General features: G+C 36.9%; 1 protein-coding gene across 1 annotated transcript in view; it reads left to right on the top strand.

Annotated features, from left to right (window-relative positions):
- The window catches only part of LOC106714412 (protein muscleblind), a 111,963-nt gene that overhangs the window by 15,083 nt on the left and 75,459 nt on the right, over positions 1-21,421 (top strand). Inside the window, exon 2 of the mRNA XM_045686431.1 lies at positions 3,821-3,864. The gene's annotated coding sequence lies outside the window, so the exon portion shown is untranslated. The remainder of the gene's footprint in view (positions 1-3,820; positions 3,865-21,421) is intronic.

Raw genomic sequence — 21,421 nt, 5'->3', positions numbered from 1 at the left:
GGCATAGTTTTTCGCCTTAACTTCTTGTTAAAATATAGATAACTTTGAATACAACATTGTTATAACATTTTGTATTGTTGTAAATTATAACCGCGTTTTAATGTCAATGTAAACAATGTTAATAAATCGATTTACGGGAACATAAACTAGTCTAGTCATGTCTAGGAACTACTCTACTAATAAAAAGTCCAACTTGATTTTTAAAACACAGCAATTCTCCTTATGTAAGATCACTCATGATCAGACTTTCATCTCATCTCGCAGATCAAACATTACTGCACCAGATAGTATGTTTTTTTTTTTTAAATAATCGAGGAATTTACAGTTAGATATTGTTAGGTGATTGACACAAGACTTCAAGTTACCGTTTATAGTTTGAGGTGGCAAAGCCTAAAACGGTAATGTGTGCGTTTCCAAACAGATTAGTTGATGTGCAATTAGAGCGTGGAGCTTGCGGCGGGCGCTAAGTGCCAACGGACGGATTACGCCTTCGTGTTTGCTCACCGGCGAAGTGGACGTTTAGCGAGCGCTTCACTAATGCGCTTTGTTCGCTTATCGATCAAGAATCATTGATTGAGTTCACTATCGAAATTGCAGTGAATCCATCTCACCTTGCATACATTTAGTGCTTGTGCAAAACAGACTCCTTAGTACCTAGCTATTTATTCTACATTGCTGGAGTACCTATACTTCCCTGAAAACTTTAAAAGACTATGAATAGTCAAACACTAGAAAACTGAAATTATAATTATTATTTTTTTGTGCCTTCGTGTATTTAACTGTGATAGTTTAAATCTCACATTAATAAAACAAATTTTGTGTAACTTATTTAATCTTGTCATCATACAAGTTGTACTGAAACCAAAAGTTAATTGTATAAAAAAGATCAACAAGATCTTTAACATCTTATCTAATACTCGTTATAAAAATGAAACCAATTAATATATGGCATTATCGACATGTAATTTATTACTTAACAACATAGCGTGAGTGCATAATTACCATCATCCATATATGTAAGTGTGTACGATGTCGGTGCAATCGCAGGAAAGTCAATCACCTGGTAGTAATCACGTGTTTTCATTGAACTTCTCCCACATCAACAAGGCATAGATAACAAAAAGTGATATATTAACGGCAATGAATCAAAACACTAGTTTATTATGTATATTTTATTGCGATATGATGTGACATTTAAGTTAATTAATCTTTTACAATGACATCCAGTAAATAAGTAAAGGTTGGAGAAGCATTGATTTAGTAGTGTAAACCGATTTTGAAATAACAAATACAAAGTTGATACAACCTTAGAGTATTTACACGAATCAAGTTTTTTTGCTTGTTCGCCTATTTTCTATTTATTTCAAACAAAAAGCTTCGAATTAAATTACTGGGTAATTTATTTATATTTGATAATAACTTTGACAGGGTATCCTGTGATTAACATATAACAAGACATAAATACACGCCGTTAAGGTATAATAATGTTTAGGAAACTTGCAATTTTCTTAGTATTTCACAACACGTAAAAAGCATTAGTTAGTACCGCTTTGCACTGATATTACAAGTAAAAGCGACGACTTAATACATTCGTAAGAATACTGGTAATCTATTAGTAAACACAATCTATAATTTTCCAAATCTGAAGAGAGACAACCTACGGCCGATATCTATGCGATAAAGTTAAAATGTACAAATATTATGTTACAGTAAAGTACTGTTGTGATGCTTGTATGTGACGCATTTACATTGTGCTGGTTTCAAGGATGCGCGTACTAGTTAGTAATAGTGCTTAGCGCGGGCGCGGCTTATCGATGTCTCGGATTCCTCATTCAGTCCGTCTAGTTTATCGATTAGTCAAGATTCCGCACCCATGGGCCAACTTATGTCATTTGGCTGGGAGTCAAGGACACCACTGCCCGTCTCGCCGGTGCCGCGCCGCCCTTATTTGGTGATCGGTGGGCGCCAGTTTTACGACTTTGCCGTTTTTCCAAGGCAGTGTTGCCATGTCGGTCATAGTTTATGTATACCGTTTTCATCTTAACAATTATTTACTTTACATTCAATTAAAGTAAGGCGAGGAAAAAGTGATACACAGAAAATAATTTAACTTCATAGCTTCACTTTAGTATTATGAAGCAAAACGATTTCGCACCTAACAAGATATGCTCAACAGTTATTAGATGTCGGAAATGTGAACGCCGGAGCTCGACCATGCTGCCTAGAAAAATGGAACGTGACATTTAAAATGTGGCGCAAAGCTCACGACATTAATCTGGCGCGTCGCCGCTCGTGCCCTCGCCCGCGTCCTCACCGCGCCCAGGCTGCGCGTGGCCCACGTCGCCGCCGCAGCAAAGGGACATGGAAAAATCTTGAAAGGCTCACATCAAATTACCAGCTTTAAAGCGTAGTAAATTCCCCTGAGACGAGAACGACACACCTCGCCTTTCAGAAACGCCCCTAAAAATAACGGTACCATGTCCTTCGGGAAGTTTGCAAGGTTCGGAAGCGCACGTGCTTTTGTCATACTTTCCTCGAGTTTTACGTAGAACGTGCCTCGCACTTCTATTGGGTTCGAAAAGCGCGCATTTATGTAACTTCACTAATTCTTGTTTAAAGTTTATATAAAAATACAAAAGTTTAGTCTCCTTAAATTCGAGAGTATTAACTATATTAGCAATTGTGTTGATAAATTGGTAAACTTCAAGTTTGAAAAAACGTGGTACTGGATTTCTTTACATCGACAACAATATTATAGTAGCTACCAAATTGTGGTCAATATTTTAAATCTGGACGCAAACCTTGCGCTATGGGCGGATGCCGCAAATCATAGGCAAGGGCTCGGGCGAGCAGTGCAAACAGCAATGTTTACCTGCCCCGCGTCCGCAGCGCCAGCACACCGCCACTCATAATAACGCCTTTTATTCCGTTAACTAGCTGCGACTCTCATTTTGCCGGTTAGCGCGTATTGTGCCCGGCGTAAAGAACGCCGCCCGGTAATGGAGTTTTTAAATGCAGTTTTTCACTGCTAAAGTTCATTATGTAACCACGCCGCCCGATTGCGTAGCAAACACTTCGTTAGTAGCCACGAGACCCGCTGGGATTTTATTTTGTTTTTAAAGTAACAAATTTTAAGGCCGCGACGTTGACTACATATATTAAAGTCCATCTATTATCAAAAACAAATGTAGAGTTAAACACACATGTAAATATATGTATATACTATGTACGAAAATATCTTAACTAAAACACACAGAAAAATATTTTTTTCAAATAAATGAGAAGATATATAAATCTAAATATATTTTGAGTTCATTTTTTTGATAATTCATTTCTTTAAAGATGTAGTCGATTTCTGCATCGCAGGTTACGTGTTGTAACAAGCGATGTAAATGTGTAAAGCAAACAGCACACCATACGAAACTACTAAAATAATATTGTACAATTCAGCACTAAAATTAGCGAAAAGTTTGTAATTTATGTTAAAGAATTGAGTGAGAAATGTCTCTTTTGGGTGTGTCTGGATAATTTATGAGGTGCGTGAACGGCGTGTGCGTTTGTAAATCAGCTCGCGCCTCAAACTTTGCTTCAACGAGCGTGTAAGAAGGCACACCGTGGCCCATAGCGAGTTTACATTGCCATAATTTGCCGGGCATATTGGAAAACTTGTAATTGGTTTAGTTTTATATTCGCGCGGCAATATGTGTCGCAAAAACTTCAATTATATCACACGGATATTATATTGGGGGATATACGAGTACAACATATTTTGTAATTTTGCTGCAATCATAACTTACCTTTGTATTTTATATTGTTTCAGATATTGGCTCGGAGTCATATCATTTTAAAGAAGCTCTCTTATAAGTAAGTCGTGTTTTATAACTTAAAATATTACTAATATTTTAAATGCAAATGTTTAGATGGATGAATAGATGTTTCTTTGAAGGTATCTCCGGAACGGCTTAACGGATCTTGATGAAATTTGGCACATATGTAGAACATAGTCTGGAAGAACACATAGGCTACTAAAAAGTTCTTTTTTAATTCCGCGCTGGCGGAGTCGTGGGCAACATCTAGTAGTTGTATTAGGAAACATACAAGATATCATATATCTGTCTATGTCGATATATCTAATATTTCGTAGTAGTTTTATGTTTTAATCAATTCTCAGTTGGACCTGGGTAGTCGTCGACTAGCTATTTGAAACTCACATGAAACCATTAAATTATAAATAATAGCCAATATTGAGGTTGTTCCAAAAAGTTTCATATGAAATTGCATTAATGTAGGTTATGCCTGGCTTGCACAACTCTGTTTCGACAACATTACAGTTATTTGTTATTTCTATTGTCGCATTACGTTACATTCAGCCATCGAGCTAAGTTTTCAACGCTGTGGGTTCTATTTTCAAATGATATTGTTCTTGCTCAGACATGAAAACGAAAGTAAATGTTTTGTTTGTCTGTATCGTCTGAATTGCTAATGCAGCCCGTCATTCGCCTAAGGTCTGCGGTGCGCGGCCGTAGACTGCGGGCCCGAAGAAACGTGAGCCATTGTCCCGGACTACCCGACCGATCCGCATTAATAAATGCCAGATTGCTTCCACGTGAAAGCTACACTTACCTGTGCCACCATTGTTTTGCAGCTCTATTTAACTACTGTTCACTAACAACATGGCGAGCCTACTTTGGATATTGGATACAGTTTCAATTTAAATAAAGATAAAGTCTATTGGCTTATTACTAAATCTGACTATCTAAGCATATGAATGCTGGTAAATACAACACTTGCAGGCGGGACTACAATGCCAAACTAAAAAATATTTGTGCAGAGATAGAAACCCATGCAGATAAGCATGAGACAAAGGATCTCTATCAGAAGATCCGGCTTATAACAAAATCCTTATCTACTAAAACGTGGGCAATAGAAAATAGTGAAGGGCAGATAGTAACAGAGATAGGAAAGATTTCGGACACGTGGAAAAATTACTGCCAGTCACTGTTTGAAGACCCACAATCTCAGTGCTTTGAACCCACGGACCCTAAGGACGAAGAAAAGGAGCCAGACATTCTGAAAGATGAAGTTAGAGCTGCAATAAAGCATTTAAAAAAGGGGAAGGCTACAGGCTCTGACTGTATTCCAATCGAGACTATTAAAGCATCGGGCGAGTATGGAATCCAAATCTTTCATGAGCTCTGTAATAGAATTTGGCAAACTGGAACCTGGCCTCAAGAATGGACACACACTGTTTTCGTTCCGCTCCATAAAAAAGGTTCAACGAGGTTATGTAACAACTATCGCCTTATTGCATTAATATCGCATGCCAGCAAAGTTTTATTACACATATTAAACGAAAGATTAAAGGCGTTTCTTTCGAAAGAAGTGGCACCTGAACAAGCGGGCTTCGTAAAGGGGAAAGGTACTAGAGAGCAAATACTTATAGTGCGACAGATAATTGAGAAATCACGCGAATTTAACAAAGCGACTTATATCTGTTTTGTTGATTTCTCAAAGGCCTTCGACTCGGTAAAATGGCCTAAACTTTGGCAGACTTTACTGGAAATGGGTGCACCAAAACACCTGGTGCATTTGCTCAGACGCCTGTACGAAGATGGCACTGCGTCGGTACGTACAGACGACACATTATCGAGTCACTTTCATCCTAGTGCAGGCGTTCGACAAGGATGTATTATCTCACCGTTACTTTTTAACATTTACACGGAATTAATAATGCGACGTACCCTTGATACCTGGACGGATGGAATCGCCATCGGTGGCCGAAAAATTTCAAACTTGCGCTACGCCGATGATACAACTCTCTTTGCTACTAGTGCCTACCATATGGAAGAACTTCTTCGAAAAATGGAGAGCGTAAGTCTCGAATTTGGCCTCAAGATCAACCGCAATAAGACCAAAATAATGATTGTGGACCGTACCACCAACAACTCGCCAGAGGTCACAAAGATTGCAAATTGCTCAGTGGTCCAGTCATATATTTACTTAGGAGCATTGATCTCGAACACTGGAGGCTGCAGAGACGAGATTAAGCGAAGAATAGCAATTGCGAGGACTGCGATGGACAAGCTTCAGAGAGTATGGAAGAACCGCAACGTTACCAAGGCCACTAAGACCCGGCTAGTTCGATCACTTGTCTTCTCCATATTCCTCTACGCAGCGGAAACGTGGACCGTGAGAGAGAGCGAAAGACAAAAAATAGACGCATTCGAGATGTGGTGCTGGAGGAAAATGCTGGGTATATCCTGGACTGCATTCCGAACCAATAAATCCATCCTTGAAGAACTTAAAATCAAACAGCGCCTGTCTTCAATTGTCCATGCTCGTATCCTCACTTACTTTGGTCACGTATGTAGACGCAATGATGATGTATCCATTGAACGGTTAGTAGTGCAGGGAAAAGTGGAAGGCACCAGGGCACGAGGTAGATCGCCCATGAGGTGGATAGACCAGGTCAGAGCCGCAGTAGACGTCCCCTTACATGTATGTGCGAAAAAAGCAGTAGTCCGGGAAGAGTGGAGGCGTCTAGTTAAACGGGTCACGGCACCTACTTGATGACCACGACCAGTCTGTAAAGACTGAAGCGACTGAGAAGAAGAAATACAACACTACCATCTTAATATGACCACTCTCATGATGATTATCTAATAAAAATCGTACAAAAATAAATCCTATCTTACTTCTTACTAATATTCTAAATGCGAAAGCTTAGATGGATAATACGATGTTTGTTTGAAAGTATCTCCGGAACGGCTCAACGGATCTTGATTAAATTTGGCACAAATGTAGAACATAGTCTGGAAGAACATACTCGTATAGCCTACTTATTAAGTTTTTTTTTAATTCCGCACGGACGGAGTCGCGGACGACAGCTAGTAATAATATAAAACAATTTCGTATTTTCATAAATTTAACGTTTATAACATATTCTTCAGAACAGTGTTAAAACTTAGTTCCTAAACTTAGTAGTATACGATACAGTGTCTAGTCGGAGTGTGAAAAGTGTTTCCATTCTACTTTTAACAAATTTATTTATTTTCTTTGTGTGGCAGAATCGGCTTACAAATATGCAGCACTCGAAGTATATTTTCTTTTTTACGATATATAACTATTAACAAGTTTTCTTTAAGTAATGCAAATAGTAGTTTATACTTAACGCTATGTATTTCATCCGCATTGTTTCACTTTTACGGAAAATAACTACTGATCCTAACGTTAATTTACAGGAATATTATAAAAAAGAGAAAAAAAAAGTTATTTGAACCCAAGAATACTTGTTTCAAATGAAAAATATCTTAGAAGTTGCTAACGACATGTGGACTAGATCACTCGGGGTACTTTATTTCAGACTGCTATTTAAAAGCAGTCTTAAATGTTTTTACAATCTCCGCGCCTGCCAATCTGGATTTGTTGCGCTATCCCTGTCCCCGCTCTCCATTTCAATATCCGGAAGCGCAATATCAGTAGTATATTAAATGTGGCTATCGCTTCATTATATATTTTTTTATTCTCGAAATCGTATTTGGTGTATAATACGTTTATTGGAGCGATAGCTGCGCGTTTAACTGGTTCACCTTGAAACTTCGGTGCTTTTAAATGACATTAACAACTTTCCGTAATATATTAAACATTAAATGTGCTACTTATTACTGAACACATTAATTACGTTTGCGTATATAAGCGAAGGAATATTTTTTTCTCTTTAGCATACTGCTATGCTTTGTAAGACAGTAAACATTGTTCGAGTCCCAAATATAAAATAACATACCTATTTATAAAAATACTAGCGACCCGCCCCGGCTTCGCACGGGTGCAATGCAAAATATACCTACTACAGAATAAATGCACAATTTATTTAAGGTACTTAAATGGATAAGGATTAATGCTGTATTGTTTAAAATCACTTCGTAAAATAATAAAAATGGTTATGCTGGGTTATCCCTAAGAGATAGACATATACCATCGCGGACTTTTTTGTTGAACTTTTTAAGGTGAACAATACTGTAGTACATTATTTTGGTCTATCTCGTAGGGTTCAGCCAGCGTTTGCAATATAAGCACAAAAAAACGTGCTTATTTACGACATCACATTAGAAAACTTTAAATTTATCAGTGTTTCTCTACTATATTATGCATTTATTATACATACAAACCTTCCTTAAGAATCACTCTATCTACTAAAAAAAACCGCGTCAAAATCCGTTGCGTAGTTTTAAAGATCTAAGCATACATACGGACATACAGCGAAAGCGACTTTGTTTTATACTATGTATATATATTGATTTCACTATGAGTAGAGAAAAGCTCACCATAGGTATTTATATCCGATTGTAGTCCTACCTCATTAAATTCTGGAATATAATTTTTGCGAAAGTCTCGACAACTTCGTTTTATTCGAAAAGTTTTCGAAACGATTAGCCATAAATAATTGAGCGCAATCGATATTCCGTAAGAAGACAAAAGGATGACGTCGTGGAAACTTTGTCGATTTACTTTGAAACTGCAAAGCCCCTCGCCGCTTCATGTCCGCACTTGTTACAGAAGTGGAGTGGAGGTAACATCAAGAGAACTTTACAGTCGTACTTACCTTGTCTAGGAAGGGATCAAACTGCGGTGCATTCACTGCAATGTATTATGCAGCAACGAAGCCGTTCGAGCGGCACCGACCAGCTCCCACAACCTAAACAATACTGCGTATCTAAAATACTTTATTATAATAGTATAAGAAGAACGATTGTGGTCTGTATTTCTCTCAAATCACTATATTGTTGTAACAATTAACCTTGAAATTGTATCAATACAATTATGTATTATTATTAATATTTTATGCAGTCATCAGGTGATTATTACTCTTCTCCATTTCACGATACGTGCTCTAAGGCATATAATTAGTTATTTATGCAGTAGATCGTGATGTTATTGGAATAATTTAGCAATTATACTACACATCACGCATGTTATGTATATTAAAAAAATATAGGATTGCTCGCAATAATCACAGTTCTTGATTATGAAGTAAATTCGACTTTTGGAACATGAACTAATAAATATACCATTAAATAAATAAACTACGTTGCGTAAAAATTAATCAGCTAATTTTTACTCTTCTTTTTTATTACTCCATGTTTATTACATAAATGTGGGGGACATTTTACAATTTACATGATGCCAGAGGGATGTGATAACTAGTTACTTCGTGACTAGTTGTGTACTTATCAGCTTACACGAATAACTCGAAATCAGTTGGTCTCGCTTTATGAAACAACCGCTCTTGTTTATACCAACAATATATTCTGACCTACTTTATGTTCCGCTCTATATATAGCATATTTTAAATGCTAAATCCCTACCTGGATTGCGCGTAGAAATTTGTTTATTTTATTATAATTTTCTATATTAAAAATAATAACAAGTCTATATTACGTATATATTACATATTTGCTAAACATAGTATTCCTAATCGCCAGTTCTGGTAAATACAAATATATATAAAAACCACTTGCCGTAAACCATACAAATAAAAAAAGAGGTAATTATAAGTTATGTTACCTTTTTTGCATTAAACTTTAAGCTCCAGTTGCATACTTTTATATTTTAATAGCAATGTAAAATTTCGTCAAAACTAGTTGGGGTACAAGTACTCAAAATTCTTAAATGCCTACGTACCATGCTCAACTATCGGTTAGCTAGTTGCTAACAAGTTGCAAATTGCTCTAACCCTACGTGCATTATGCAAATGTTAGTATTAGTCCTTTGGCACTAATTTGCTTCGGCAGATTGTTATCCCGTGGAGAACTTCCCTCCGCAGAATATGAACATGAAATATTTTTCACTATTCAACTTCCTGAACATTTATATTTGAAATGTATTAAATAGGAAAAACTTTTACCTACATGCAAGAAAAAAAATCTACTATATGTATATCATCATCATCAGCTCGCTATGATGAGCCCACTGAGGAACCCGTAGCTTACCCTAAATTAGGGGTGACTAGGCCATAGTCAACCACGCTGACCCATAGCAGGTTGTTGTTTCGACGATGTTTTCCTTCAATATAAGAACGTCGCATAAATGTACAAATGTAAATCGTAAAACACATTGGTACACACAACGCAGGACCTGCAGATTGCAAGTCAAGTGCTTAAACCCGGGGCCACCGACGCTCTCCAAAGACACCAATGCTCCTGTATCTATATTATAGTTGTAGCTACGAGTATATCTTGGTGATAAATAATACCTATTTATTATTCCTAAATATTGGGTTACACTCTCCGAGTTCCTGTTACTTATCTATCCTTTCTCGTCTCTATATTAAAAATCTTAAATCTATCATAGGTTTTTACGACCAGAGTAGACATTTATCATATTAGCATTTATGTACAATTATTTCGTTCAACAAATGCATCCAACAAGCTTGTAGTCGCACGAGCATAATAGTCTGATGCGACTATAGTTACGCTTAATGCGGATTACATAAATTCTGTGCGTTATTGCCATGCAATTCTTTTATTCATAACTTGGCGAAGATGTTTCAGGATGTCGTGCCAAAATTATTGAAACTGAACCCTTTTTCCGGTTGCCGTTTGTACTTATATTTATTTTCTCAGGATTAATAGCTAAAATTTGGCACGATTTTTGTGTTACATTACCGCTTTAGAATTTCAGTTCTGATAGACTATTTTAAACTTTCAATAATATTTGAAAATAATTAGTTAAATAAAGTTGCAGGAATTACTATTTTAACTCGGCGTTTAAATGTCACAGGAATAAAGATGAACGAAGCAATCGTACATATAAAGGGAGGCGACTTTGACTAAGATTATGTAATAAATAGGTTACATTTTTAACCGATTAAATTGTTAAGAGATGTTTACATATTATATGTATGTCTGTATATCTAAAACACGAAATAAATCCCTTCAAATGCCACTTTAAATATTACTCTCTCAGACGCCGCGCTCTACGATTTCCACTTACAAAATTTCTGGAACTTGCATTCGTGTGATTGTGCCAGTCCTTTGCGTAATAAACAAGTTCACTGCAAACTTTACCTTAAAGCAAGTAGCACATCTTGTTAAATCACAATGAGAGATCTTTTGAACCAATAGAGGTCTTTTATCGCGTTTCACGCAAGTTTCCTCCTTCGGCTCTCTACTTACACGATTAATTTGAGTCGATAAATCCGCATAAAAAGCGAGGTCCCGACCTCGGCCGACCGCGGCTCAGTGTAAGTATGCCGAGCGCCTTTGTTCTCATTGCGCGCTCCGTCTGAACTCTTATTGCTCTATATCTTTCTAATCTTTTTACTCCATAGTTAATTAAGCAGTGTGTGCGTTTATCGCGAGCTAGGTCGACGACGGGATCGATAGCGATAATAGTAATTCGTTGGTGTGTAGCGGCGGCGTCGCTGGCCGCCGAGACAGACAGGCAGCGCGCGCGGCGCCTGCCAGCCCATTACAAGTCTGCTTGATGTGGAACGCTCGATAAACTTGTAAAAACGCCTTCTACCCATTTAATTTTATACCCTCGCTTAAGCGTTGTTATTGGCAGATTTTTTCTGTTCTCCAATTATACGTCCGTCATTAACTGTATCCATTAATATTTTGTTCTTTTTTATTGATATTCACAGTACTAAATTAATAGCGTCGACGCTACCATATGTTTCAATATTTGCTTATGCATTAAAATTTTATGCCGAACGCTGGACACATCTTCAGACAGCGAAGTGTTCGTGTAGTATGTTTGGTGGATGCATTTGCTGACTTTAAAAGCACACGTACCCTTCGAGCAGGCGAATGATATTGATACATATATATTTATGACTTTAAGTGATAAAATTTATGTTGCGGTAAGAGTTTTATGTCGCTCGGGAAACGCTTGTCTTTTTATTTTATCGCGAATGTAAAATGTGTATAAATCGAAATTGGCCTCGTTAATATTGTAAAAGTCCCGTAAAGCTTCAGCGATTATACAATTAGAATGGTAAAGTAGCGAGGTAGATATTTTATGTAAAAGAAAGACAGCGTTCAATTTATTACCATGTTCGCCGATTAAATTGAACTAAAATCTTAATTAAAGTTCGAGAGTTGAGATCAAAAATACTTCGTGAATTGTGGGAGCACGTACGTGAACTTTTATTCGACGAATTCGGCTATGTAATTTCTTGACAATATTCAAGTTTCCCTACGGCGAGACGTTATCGCGGGTGCCCTCTCAACGCCGCGCGGGCGTGGGCGGGCTCAGTCCCCGCGGGGACTTAATTTGTTGCTCTCTTGGCGCCTCGCATCTCACTTTCAAACGGTGTAACGCGACCTAACAGCGCCCCCTCTGCGCCCAACGTGTTCGCTTTCATCACTCTCTCGGAGGAGCAGCGCCTCACCGCGCCATTATGCATAACGATCGGTATCGTTAAACATATTTAGTTTCAGTGGACGTCACAAATTCAGACTCGGGTTAAAATATTGATGTTTTACCGATCTGCTAGCTATGAGTACGATTGTCCAATCCCAATGTCATACGAGTATAGCATCGAATCAAATATTCACCCTGCGTGGGGGTTTCGACAGGCAACTTGATGTTTAAGCCTATTTGGCATTAAGTCTGTAAATAAATTTAATTTATAATATAAGTAAATATAGTTTACAAGGCATTTGATTGGTAAAACTAGTTAATTTAAAAACAACAAAATATTGTCGTGGGTACTAAATTTTGAATGATTACATGAGGAAATCTATCATCTGGTACATTAATCTTAGTTTATGTGAGTTTGCGGTAACGTCTAAGATTTGCCATAACGAAATCATGAGTCATGGGCTCAATTAATGTAGTTTAGAGAGCGCGACGATCGCATGACTCGCGTTACTCGCTCGGTCCAATTGGCGCCGTCTGTTGAGCTCTAACGATAATGACACCGAGCCGAGCCGTGCCCCATGCCTCCGTCGGCCTAACCCAACACCTCCCATGGGAACTCCTAAAAGCCACTTTATACGAAGTAAAGTCCCACATTTGGCAGTCGCGCAAAACTTTGTGGTTTGTGCGGCACATAAACAACTTGCACACGTGTGGCTCTGACCGCGTATCGATTGATGTGACTTAAAATGCATAGTTTTCAGCTGCGGTGTCGATCAGTTTCCGCCAAATTTTCCGCTGCGGGCGCTTGGCAACCGCGCCCTGTCCGCCTCATTATCACACCGCACACAGACGGACGACTCTGGGCGAAATAAATCATTTAACTATTTACAATTTAATATTAATTTTATACAATTGGATATGCAAGATTTTGTTGTATTTTTTTAAAATGTACCGCGGTGTCCGCTCTGTAACGTAGTAGTTGCGAGCGCGATCAACCGCTGAAAGCTTTTTGAAAGCTCGTAGAGACGTGCGATGAAAAGTTCATGTGCTGATTTCAAGAAGTGTTATTAAGCACTGCCAACTAAAAGCGAAATGATGTGAATTTTCCGCTTTTAAAACTATTTTTTTTTCTGTTTTCTATAAAAGTGCAGTTAATTTAACTAGCCGGGTACTTCTTTCACTGAAGATCTTTTGGTCTATTGACGCTATATACAACACACGACATAGTACGTGCTTTTTGTTCCATCACATAATGTGGGTTGCCTCTCCTACCATATCGATTTGCTAACTAGAAAAAGAGACTACAATAAGAGATGCTAGAAAATTTCTTATGAGTATGACACCAACGTCTCTCATCAACTCAATATGGCAACACGGTTTCCTGTTAAAATATTTAAAAATAGTTTGGATTCGTTTTGGAAAAAAATATTTTTATTTTTTATTATTTAGCTATCGAATACGTGATAAATCTGTGAATAATGCACCCTTTAGCGTGCCTCACCCCTAATGCGTTCTTAATGGTGCATGGAGTTGTCACTTTGTAGATTCACGTTTTGCGTTGTGCGTGTTCCCTCGTCGCACTTCCTGACATATCCGGAGCTGGTCGCACATGATAAACTTCCTTGGTTATTGTAAAAGAGTAACACGTTGTAAAGTTGCACACATTACTGGTTGCGAAGTTCGTTTTTCATCCGTGAATTTGTAAGTGTGAAAATCGGGTGATCTTTTTTCTTGTACTCATTTTATCTCACCCGGTTCGAAGTGCATTCCTTTTGTTCCACTGACGTCATTTGACCTGTGAAGCCCAACACGTTATCGCTTCGTTTCTTGGTACGATAACTAGTAGCTAGATTCACTTAGATTGGTTAATAATCATTTAAATAGTTGCGACACCCTGTAAATCACTCTTTCTGTGCAGCTTAGAAATTCTTCCTCCATTTGTTTCCACGACGTAGGAGATGTAAGCGCATTAGATTTTTGCACCATTCGCCATGCCGCCATATCTCACGGCTCCATAAGGCCTTGCATCCAATATTACGCGTCGGAATGACTAACGATTTCTAGTCAAATACGACGCAAATATTTTTAGAGCTGATATATATTTTCAAGTCTCAAAACTTTCTGAGACATTCCGCGTTATACTACTTTAATGTTATCCTAAAGTATCGTAAATCGGTGTAAGCACCCGCCCCGGTCGAAAGAGATCGAAAAGTTTTTTGAGCTTAGAATTGTTTTTCTGCGTGCCTGATTTCGAGTCGCTCGCAATGCGATAAATTATTAGATACCACAAAAAACTTCTAAAGCTATTATAACTGTCCGATGTTAAATCGTTATAATTTATTCATTAACATTTAGAAATAGCTTCGTGTTATTGAAAACGTTTCACATTGATGAATGTCACACGACGAAGTGATGCGTGGCATTTAAATACGCATAGTACGGTGACAAACAATCGAGCGAATCTTTAATGAAACAATCCTTAGCACCCACACAGAAGTTCGTTAAAATTAGCTCGTCTAATTAAAGTGTTATATGTGTTGTAGTGGGCCAAGAGCCACGACGCGACGTGTGGTGAGTGCCGCCGGATCCGTTGCGGGCACTCCGACTCCGGCCAGTTGCCGAAGTATCGCTTGCAGAGCGCCTTGCGGTCACCGTGTTTATTTTTAGACTCGCGTGTACATATATTCGCTGTACAGATGAAATTTACAACGATCGCCGCAAGCCGACTCCTCCAATGACGAGCATCGCTATCTCATAAATGTCTTCTATGTTACACGGAAATTCCCACTTGCTCGGAAAGCAATAACTCTTACCTTAGTAAAGTACTTCAGAATTAATTTTATTGAACTCTAAGGATAAATTTTTCACAATTTACTCGATTCAAATTGAATTTCTATCTGCTTATTCACTATTATCGGTCTTTGTACGAATTTTACACACCTTACGATATTTGTTTTAAACTGTGTAGGATTTTAAAATTGTTGTTTAACTTAAAATGTAACTGGAAATGAAATGCACTAATTGTACTGACGGAGTTTACCTTTAAAAATATTAATTATGGTTAGTATAATACAGTTAATATGCTCATAGAGACGAGGTGCACACCTGTCGTGCAGCCAACTCCTCGAGGCCACTAATAACGTCTGTTGAACGCAATTCGTGACCTGAACCAAAACTTTTACATTTACATTATATTACATGTACTTTAATTTAAACTCATAACGCTTATTCATATTTATTTGATTCTAAGTCAATTTGTATCTGTAGCGTATTCAAAGCGATATCGCTAATTATACAGATTAAATGTCAATAAAACGAGCAAATGTCAAATACGAGAAGTGTATCTGCTGTACGGGTCCCACGCTCCTCGCCCAAACTCTAATAACGCGAGGTCAAGTCGAGACCTCATGCATATTCAGGGGCGAGCGCCGGCGGTCCATCTGTAACGGTCCCGCGACCGGTTGTGCGAGCTCATTGTTGCATGTATCCGTCCACATGGCTGACACGTCGCCCTCCGCCCGGACTCCGCACGCACGGTGGCGCCGGACTGCACCGCAAACTACCATATGCGCCGTGTACCATGCTAAAAATTACGATATCGAGGTAACAGAGCAGCGCAACCGGTTGGACCGCTCGACTTTTGCGTCATCTTACGGAAACCAATTTCAAAACAGGAATATCATTCGTCAGTGCCAAACGACATCTTCGTTTTCGTTTGACCCCAAACGAAAAAAATTTCACTAGTTTATCTATGTCTCTGCGACTATAATAGGCGATGATTCTTCGTTCTACGTTTTAGTGAAATCACGTCGCTAAATCTTTTATTGCAAAGCGGCGGGTTATTAAGATTACAAAGGCCAGGTCAGTTGTTAAACGTCGCCGGTAGATATTTATATTGTAATTAGGTGCCGCCGACAGCTAGCCGTGGGGGTGCATGCGTAATTCGAAAGTGTGTTTCATTGCATAGAATATTATGACATTAAATATATTTTAATATAGTGGAGAATATTTGTAGCTGGAAGGTCGTAGTGTAGTTGACAAATAGTTCAAAATTTATATTTACAAGATAATGTGAAGACTGCACCAGCAAAGTATAATACATAGATTTATTATCCTTCAAATAAAAAGTTTGCAAAAACTGTATAGCACCTAAAAAGTACCTATGAATACAAAAAATAGTCAAATTTATCAATGACCAGTCATTATAGTATAATTATAAAGTGTTAGCACTACGTTGTACACACTATGTATTGCTAGATTAATACGGTTTCATCTTATCAAGCCATAAAATAAAGATGGTGCAGTAATGCATTTTACATTTTGAAGGATCATTAAATTGCGCATTACATAGCGGCCCGGACTCGCCGAGAGGCAATTAAAAAGAACTGTTAAGACGAAAAGTCGTAAAATGAAGTCGTGTTCTCAACTGATTAAAAATTGCTCCAATCTTAGACAAGTTTTCCGTTTTAATCAAATCACTTATAAGTTAATTCAACAATGTTGTCTTTTTGTGAATAATTAAAGCTTATCTTGCATGAATTTTAGGAGAATAGAATTACTGAAATTAGCCAACTGCTGTAAGCAAAGCTCGGCTTACAAGAATGATAGAATCAACGGCAACAACATAACTCACGCCTGTAATCTAGAGGAGTAGGCAGAGACCACGGACCTCTATTTAATGCAGTACTGACACACCTCTCTCGCTTTTTCTACTTCTAATCGGTTCTACATTTAAATCGGTTTCGGGTGCTGTTAGTACCGACCTTCTTCAGTATTTCTTCAATCTGGACGGCGCCGACCAACACTGCCACTCACTTATACCACACAGACACTGCTAGAATCAATGGACTTGGACTGAAGTAGACAGAATATAATAAAGCATTTAGCTTTCTTCGTTTGTCTGGCCGATCAATCGGTACAATTGGAATTTTGCGCCATTCGGCCAATTGAATTTTTAGAAACACCCGTTTTGTCACGTTAATGAAGTAGTCAAAAATCCCAACAGCCATCTATTTTTCTGTAAAATGATTAAAAACTAATAAATACACTACACATAATAAATAAAAATTCAGTTCGAGGGAGCATTCAACATTAATTACTGCTGAGAGAAACGTAACGTAAATACATGAATGTAGAGGCTCGGGTTACGCCGTCAAGATCTATCAATTAGCGCGCAAACTCCATCGGCTCTTAGCTGAATGTCAATTAACATCACATCGAGTAACGTGTGCTTACCTTGTAAACTATTAAACACCCTATAATTACGGCTCGATTATAATCTACTGCTTCCCAGCAAATGCAGGAAACAACAGCTCTCAATATTCAATATCCGCCTTATTTTTAATGCGTTAGTAGCATCGTGCAATATTTGCCTGTTCATAAACGAATTATAAAAACTTAAGTCAATGTATTTTCCTTAATGATGACATTCGATGCATCATGTAAATTGAATCACCACAAATTATTCTTAGTAAACTTACTCATTTATTTGTTTGATGATATCAAATAAGAAGTTGCAAACGCTCAGCACGTCACGTAATACAGTCATTGGAAAGCAATAGAAATTGAATAACAAGCCATAAACTCGTTACAGCATAAATGAAATTCAATATTTGCACTGGACATCCAATTATGTACGGCACGGTACGATACGGTTCCACGTTAGAGAGATGAATACAGGAGCTATGATGCGGCTACGCGGCGGTCGCATTCGCGTTGTTATTGTGATGGCTTGTGAGCCGGAATTAGCGCTCGCTGCAGTTTCCGAATGACGAAAGCAATCAAACTTATTCTTTTAATAAAATATTTGTTAATCATAAGCCAAATAAAATATATTTCTTACGCGTTCAAACGATCAGGATTTGCAAATAAAAACTAATACTATTTTTGTAGTCTTTGAGCAATTTTATAAAAATCGTTAAGGTGTGATGTTTTGTCGACTGACATTCTTGATGAGTTTATACTAAACATTTTATTCACATAGAACAAAATGGTCAATATTGAAGTAATTGTACTATGTACCTACCACACACTGAATTAGCTATATGGTCTAAATGATATTTATAAGATATTACAAACCTCTTCGAAAGCAAAAATAAAAAGTATACAATATTAAATAACAATATTAATTTATATATGTATATATATTTTTGATATAAACAACGTTTGTTCTTAACAATTAGTCATTGTAATAACTTATAGTCATCACTACAATAGGTACACGCCTATCATTAATAATTATTTAAGTTAATATTAGTCCACCACAACGATATTTTGACATAATCACTAATAGCCTTAGCACAAGTTGTACGTTTTATTTGGTGTGCATTTGTTATAGCTTGAACGCACAAGGTGCATTTCCATGGCGCGTTATTCTGCGAACGTATCGTGTATATAATATATACAATGTCGTCAATGTTATTTCGAGCTGTTAAATCGCAAAATCACGCACCGTGGAAACGCGCCTTTAGTTAGCAATAGCATCGTTAATGAAGTGTGCGACATGCTCGGCTAGACTTCCCTCTCATCCACTACATTACAGCATAATAGGTCATAAAATCATAACATTAATATTTTATCTTTTTCTCCAGGGGAAATATACTTCACTGTGGCTCTTAATTATAAAAGCTTTTTTAATTAATAACGTTTAAGAAGAAACTTTTTATTGTTGTAAGACTATAAATCTTATGTGTAGAAAGCATTAAATTAACACAATTGAGTTTATTATAGCATAGAATAATACATTTTTAAATTAAGTACAAAAAAAATATAAAAAGTGTCTTGAAATCGACAAACCTGAAAGCTACATTATCAATATTTTCGTGAGATCACCCAGAGTTCGTCCACTGCTGAACGTAGGCCTCCCTCATCGATTGCCACAAAAAATAAATTATTTTGTAAGCATACTAGTTCAAATTCCCTATTTATTTCTGCTTCTTCTTTTACTTCTAGAGCTCTTTGTGCACTCTGGCCCGGTCCAGCAATTTCTCACACGTCGGTCTGTGCGTGGCAACAGGTCTTCGATTTGCTTTTCCAACTTACGAGTCACATCGTATACCTATTTTCCTAGTATACTAGTATTATATCATGGCATATTGAACGTTATCAAAAAAAATCCAATCGTAGTTGCTGTGCCACATATCGGCAAGTCTGCGCAGTTCACACACGGCTTACGAAATATCAAGTGCGGTTACAATAATATCGTTTTGTACATATTTAGAAACCTGGGCAGGTTGCAGTGTTATCCAATACACGACCTATTTGCGGTCAGACGGCGAGCGGACTCGACTCTGGCACCCGACTAGCCCAATAATACCTGGTTGGCGTACAAGGCCATATAACTTCACTTGTACAAAATGTGTTTAATAAAAAAACACACAGGTTTTGAATTTAGAATTATGTACTATATATTTCAAATTATATACACTGTATTTATTAAAAAATAAAATTAAGCGATTATATTATGAGATATACATTTCGTAAATGACAAACGTAAACAAATTAAATTAAATTAAAATAGAATAATAATTGATGTCATTAATTATTTTTTCTGTTTAATTAGTAGACTCGTCTACAGACTATAAAAATGCAAATTTAATTTAATATATGCTGTTCTTCGTTACTAACTAAATGTTAAAATTTTCCTTAGTGTTTCATAATGTGTAACAATGAATACAATAACCTCTAATTATTTATTAAACCATCTTATCATGCTTAAGTTACCTAAGCTGGCTAGTTAATTATCAATTATAATTAGCGAGCGTTATTATAATCGATTCTTCCGTCACAGCTGTTGAACATTGCTCCATGTAGTTTCAGACTAAACACTTAATAACAGAATTATTCTGTTCTTACCATGAATCAAATATTTAACTTCATAATTTCATACGAAAGTATATATCTCTATCATATTATGCATACCACTATGCATGTTATAAGCTTAAAGTGATACTAAAGCTTATCTAGCAAATGTAATTTAAACTCAAATCCTTCTTTTATATGTATATGAAATATGAAATGAACAAAAATATTTGCAATGTTTAAATTTAAATTTTCTCAAAAACCCCTTGACGTTTTCTTAGAAGAGATAAGCCCATTGAGGTCGTCTCTTTGAATCTGCATCTGTCTACAGTGCGACGTATAATGTGAACATTCGCTATGTTAATATTATTAGATACAAATATGTACAGTCTAAGAATTATATTCTCTTCCCACTTAGGATCGAATGTCACATATAACATCTATAATTTAGCACTTGTATTGAATATAATATCTTGCTTATGAGAATTTTAGACCGAATTGCTTAGAAAAAGGAAATAAGCGTCTTAAATTTAGGTAAAAGATTTGCATTTATTAATTGTTCGCTTGTTATCTGATATTTTATTTGTAAACAGAACAGTAGCTAGACCTTGACAAAGTTTCTTCGATTTATTGTTGCCTTTTTAGGCATTAGTAGCTTTTAGGTGACTTGCATAATCTTTTGTTCGCGTCAAAAAGTTTACTCAATAAATCTCAATCTGGTTACTGAACAAAAAAGCTCACAGCTACAAAACTTTTAAATGAGAAGTTAATGCAACTGTGTGCAACATTGTAATCAAACTTGTTACAGAGCTTGAATAAGAAATTACGACAGAAACTTTTTCCGTTACATAGGCAAACTGTGAAGCTTTTTATAAGTAACGTTTTTTCTTTCTTTGAAAGGAGAATACTTCAAGTAAGTCAAAAATTCTTAAATCTTTTGTAAAAAATCTTTTCTTTTAAGAGATGTAAATATATGCTAATTGGAAAGACATAGAATATAAGAAGCCAAATCGACTTTTTAGATATGTCAAGGATAGCCGATTCGAGTTAATTGTGATATAACAGTAAAAAATATCATTGATTAAAATAACATTAAAGATTAAGTTGCAGCTTACAGTGCGAATTAATATTGAATCTCTTGTTCATTTCCGAGCTTGGTAACGAGGACGCATGCGACGGGCCTAATAAGTGGGTCAAGTAACCCTTTGGTGTGCGAGGACTGAGCAATCACACGCGCCACCCGCCTAATTGAACT

The sequence above is a fragment of the Papilio machaon genome, chromosome 1 (assembly GCF_912999745.1).
Source record: "Papilio machaon chromosome 1, ilPapMach1.1, whole genome shotgun sequence".
NCBI lineage: Eukaryota > Metazoa > Arthropoda > Insecta > Lepidoptera > Papilionidae > Papilio > Papilio machaon.
Note: the sequence above shows the minus strand (reverse complement) of the source record. Positions and strands in the feature narration are given on the sequence as shown.